Raw genomic sequence first — 5,401 nt, forward strand, 5'->3', positions numbered from 1 at the left:
ATATATTTTCTACTTAAATATCTTCAGTGATGAAAAACAATTTTCTTTTAGGCAAATGACCTTACTGTTGGACATCTTCAATTTTAAGAACCATTAACAAAATTCAAATACATTTTTGTCATTTGCATTTTTTTGAGATTAAAAATTTTAGTATCACACCAGAATGTGGGCTACAGATTCAATATGTCATTCTGAAAGAAAAAAAAATTTCCAAAACATGTTTGCTGTTGTATTGTAAAACTATCATTGGTGTTGAGTCTATCACTCAATTTAGATTATGTGCTGTAACAACAAATTCCAAAATCTCAGTATCTTAGTTCTTGCTTATGGTATGTGCTCATTACACTATAGCAGGATGACTACATATCATTGTCACTAAGGAGGGTAGAGTAGCCACCATCTTGAGTATCATTGGCAGCTTAGTCTGAGAGAAAGGAGAACATAGTAAAGCAATGGCTTTTAGAATATCTGTCCAGAAGTGTTACAGGTTACTTCAATTCACATTCCATTTTTCTTTTTATAAATTTTATTTTTCTTTAAAAAAATATTTTAAAATTATAATTTGCATTCAATATCTCTAGTACCACCTGGCACCATACATAATTATAATAATACTAGAGGCCCAGTGCACGAATTCATGCACAAGTGGGGTCCATTGGCCTGGCCAGCAATCAGGACTGATCAGGGCTCTCTCCTGCCCCAATTGGGGCCCAGGGCTGATTGAGGCAGACAGGCCCAGGGGAGGGGCCAAGGGAAGTTGGCTTTGGGAGCACAATGACCACCAGGGGGCAACTCCTGCATTGAGCATCTACCCCCTGGTGGTTAGTGTGCATCATAGCAACTGATCAACCAGTTGTTCATTTGTTTGATCGTTTGGTTGTTCGGTTGCTTAGGCTTATATATAGGTAGATTATAGACTAGATTTCTATGCTGAACTTTATATCCCCATGACTATTTCATAGCTACAATTCTGTACTTCTCAATCTCTTCATCTGTTTTATCCAGTCCCTCAACTCCCTCCCCTCTGGCAATCATCAGTCTGGTCTCTGTATCTTGAATCATTTCTATTTTGTTTGTTTATATTGCTCTTTAGGTTCCACATATAATTGAAATTACATGATATTTATCTTTCTTTGTCTTATTTCATTTATCATAACACTCTCTAGGCTCATCCATGCTGTCACAAATGGTAAGATTTCATTTTTTTATCACTTTCCATATTTTTATCAATAGCATATCATATAGTTAGACCTATTTTCAAGTGGGTGGGGACATGTATCAAGAATGAGAGGCAGAATAGCTATCAATAGCCCTAATGACCACCTGCTTTGATTTATTTATTAGAGGCACAGAGAACATGTAATTTACATCAAACTTTTAATTTAATTAAATATAAAAATTCAAGATATTTTGTCTATATAAATTAGCTAAATATTTATAGGCAAAGTTTACAAACTGTGATTTAATTTTTTTTCTTACAGCAAGGTATCATTATGTTACTCCATAATTGAAAACCTGATGAGAGAAAAGAAAGTAATAAACTCAATATCAGAGAGCTCTATGTAAAACCCTGACTTTTTCTCTTGGTACCTGGAAGACTTAATAGAAGATTTTTAATCTGCCCAGCCCAAAATTTCCTCAGGAAGATTGGATTGATATTATCTACCTTAACTAGGTTGTTGTAGTGATTCAATGAGCTAATGTTTACCTATACAGAGGGCCTACAAAAGATGGCCTACAAAAAGTTACGTCCTATACCTTTTTGCTTTAGATTCTTCTTTAAAAATTTGATAAGAAAGTATAGCTTTTCAAAAGGTCCATGAATTTGACTCTGACAACAGATTAAAGAGAAGGCCTAGTGAAATAAGAAGGTATAGGCAGTTGCTCTAATTCTCTAAGTTATGCCTAAGCAAGAACCTCAAAAAGAAAGATTTAAGAAAGGTATAGCCTGGGGGTGAACAGGTAAAGAACAGGGAGAGGTAAAGTTGAGAAAGTTTAGATGAATAACTGTAACATGTTTTCATAGCAATTTTGACAATTAGTACATTATCTGACATTGCTTTTTTTTCACACACAGTTGATATTTTACATTTAACTTTTCCTCCATATCATTTTACACTTATATTTTTAATAAATTTAAAAGATATAAATATCTCTGCTTGGATTTTGGCTTTTTCCAGTTCCACATTAATGTTGATATTTCTGATGATTGTTTAAATGTAATAGCAGTTGTACTTAAGAAGAACATTTCACATCCTACAGTATGAGAGAGTTCCTTTATTTATGCTCAATTCCCAAAATGGACCAACTGCAGACAGCTAAGCAGAGGCAGTGAATACTAATCAAAAGAGGAAGAATGGCTTGGTTATGGTCATGCCTTAACAAGAAAGTCCTTTTCCAAAAAGGCTATCTGTTTTATATGCTACCTACATATTCCAAGTGAAAAGAGCCATTTCACAGCAACTGTAGTGTGTACTTGAAGAAAAGATTTATAATTTGCCTTTGATGGTGCATAAACTAGAATTGAAGCCATCTAGCATTTTACTAGTATTTTTATTGTAAAGTGCATTCAAATTAGCACGCATTAGATTTCATTACACATAACACACACCCAGAACTCTTTCACTAGTTTGAAGCCATCATTGGCAAAGGTAGAAATTCTCTGTTTTCACTCAGGAAAATATAATTCAACAAAAGGCATGAAATCAGCTATTTATGCTAAAATTACCCAGTAAAAATTTCAGTTTCTCTGTGACTAAAATCTTCCTGGTTTGCTGATAAGGAAATCTGAAACAAAGCTAAGTGCAGATACAATGGATATTTAAGATTATCAGGGATGTCTGGGTTCAGGGATTTGGCAGTAATTACTGTCTCTTTTATTTACTATTTAACAGTGAAAACCTGAATAATTTAATCAATGGAGGTTAAACATAATAGCTGTGTAGCAGACACAGTGTACCAAATCAAAGATTTCTAAGATTTAGGGCAGCTACATTACCATTGTGGTTTCAGAGACAATGTCTTTCTTGCAATGAAAAGACCAACTAACAAGGTGCAATAATAAATAAATTAAATAAATAAATAGGAAACTAAAAACAAAAAAATTAAAACAAATAGTATCTATGAGTTTCTTCACCTTAGGGAGTTTGTATGAAACCAAAGGCAGTATCTGCTAGAAGTAGAAATGCAGGAGGGTAAATTAATATTATAAGAACACCAAGATCACTCACGGCCAGGCACATCTGGTTTAGGAAGAAGGATGAGTTTCCACTCTAGTAATATTACTTGTGGAAGCCAGGTATCAATTCACTTTGCAGTAAGGCTATTATACTCATTCATTTCATTTCAAATTTGCATGAACCTTCTCAAAGTATTAACTGGAGACCTTGACAACTCCATCAGACAGGATCAGGTGGTTCTCTAAATAGTACTTTGCTTGGTATAGTTTTTTTTTAAGGAAGATATACCAAGTGTAACGATACTATGATGTTGTGAAATCTTTTGTAAATTATAAACAAAACATATTTCTTATTTAATTTGGATTTAATAAAATTAGGCTTTAAGGGTTTTTTCTTATAAAAAACTCATAAGATAACATAAATACTGCATCAAATCTCACCATATCAGAGATTGAGTATAAATATATTAGATATTGTTCTTTTAATATTATTTTTCTCTACATAGGCATTTAAAAATTATATATATTGGGTTTTATGCATATATTTTTAGATTGGTATTATATGATCAATATTTATTCATGTTAATAAATATTCTTGAAAACATTTTAACAATTGCATAATGTTCCATCGCAGTTATAGATCAAGATGCATTTAACTGATCACTTATTTGCCAACAACTGAGTTATTGGATGTTTCCTTCTTTTATCCTATTAAAAAGAACAACCTTGTCTATATTATTTAATCATGTCCTTAGGGAAGAGCCTCAGAAGACAAATTGCTGGGTCAAAGGATCAAATATGCCTTTTATGCATATTGCCAAAGTGCTTTCAAAAACCATTAGACTGATTTATAATCCCACCAACAAGAAAGGGCATGTCCACCTCACTGACTGTTCTGCCATACTGACCATTTCCAATTTGATGGGCAAAGAAACCAAACCAAAACAAAGACCAGAACCTACTTGCTTTAGTTCTTCTATTAATCATTTGAACATATGTTCGTATTCATTAGTATTTATATATTTGGTGAGCTATTTGTTATCTTTTCACTTTTTAATTTTTCTATAATTACAATATTGTATATTAAGCCAAAATAAAGCAAATATGAAAGTAAACTTCAACTAAGAATCATGGCTATAACAACTTGCAAATTTAAAATGATAGCATAGTGCCAATTTTTAAATAGGACACCTGGTTTAGCACTATCTCCTAGTAATTTGAATATGGGATATGAAGAATTACAAATGAATTATATAGATAACTAATATGCTTTTGTAGTACCTGGATATTTATCATTTTAAATTGATTTGCTGTCCTTTGTTCTCTCTCTTTTCAATGCATTTTAAAAATTGTGTTAACTATTTTTCCATTAAGTCAGTGAATTCTTCAGTAATTACTTATTATAAGTACTAATAAATGCCTTTGAACTTATTCAAAAATTTTAGTATAACAGAATACAAAATGATATAAAATAGTATATGTTAGATCTGTTTATAAAGGGCATCCAAAATAGAGACTAATATTATCTCTCCAGCATTTAGAAATCTATAATTCACTTAGTAGAAAATAACTATGTAATATCAGAAGTTCAACTGCTTACTTATCTAATTCACTATAAGCATGTACTAATATTTAAGAGTTTTCTCTTTTTCTTTAATCCTACATTATAGGAAATCTCAGTATTGTAAGTGACATTATGGAGCATTAGTTTCTCTCCTATGGTGAAAAGGACTAAATCATAGCAATAATTTAAGAATACACTTTATTTGACATCTGTGGTGATAGATATCAGCCACTTGAATGTCTCTGTACAGAGGCAAACTGCAGAAGTCTCTACCCAAAAGTGGCTTCTGAAGAGTTGAAAAATATAAAAGGAAATTTAGTGAGGAAGAGAGACAGAGAGTAGTTCTTTTGGGATTGCAATACAAAATTTTCAAAGAACAAGGCCCTGGGGATCATAATCTACTAGTCTCCCTGAATCATGGACAATGGATAGGTATTTCTGACTGATACATTTTGGCTATGAGGCATGACATGCAATTGGGATGAGAGAGCTAAAAAGGGCCATAGAGACAAGTCTCCAGCTTAACCTTTCTCCCCAGGCAGGAATTTCCTTTACCACAGTTGTGATGACTGGTCATCTACTCCTTTTTTAACACTGACCATGAGTAGAAACTTTTGCTTTATGCTACATGTGTTCCACTTATTTAAAAAAAAAAAAAA

This window comes from Myotis davidii, unplaced genomic scaffold (assembly GCF_000327345.1).
Source record: "Myotis davidii unplaced genomic scaffold, ASM32734v1 scaffold218, whole genome shotgun sequence".
Taxonomy (NCBI): Eukaryota; Metazoa; Chordata; class Mammalia; order Chiroptera; family Vespertilionidae; genus Myotis; species Myotis davidii.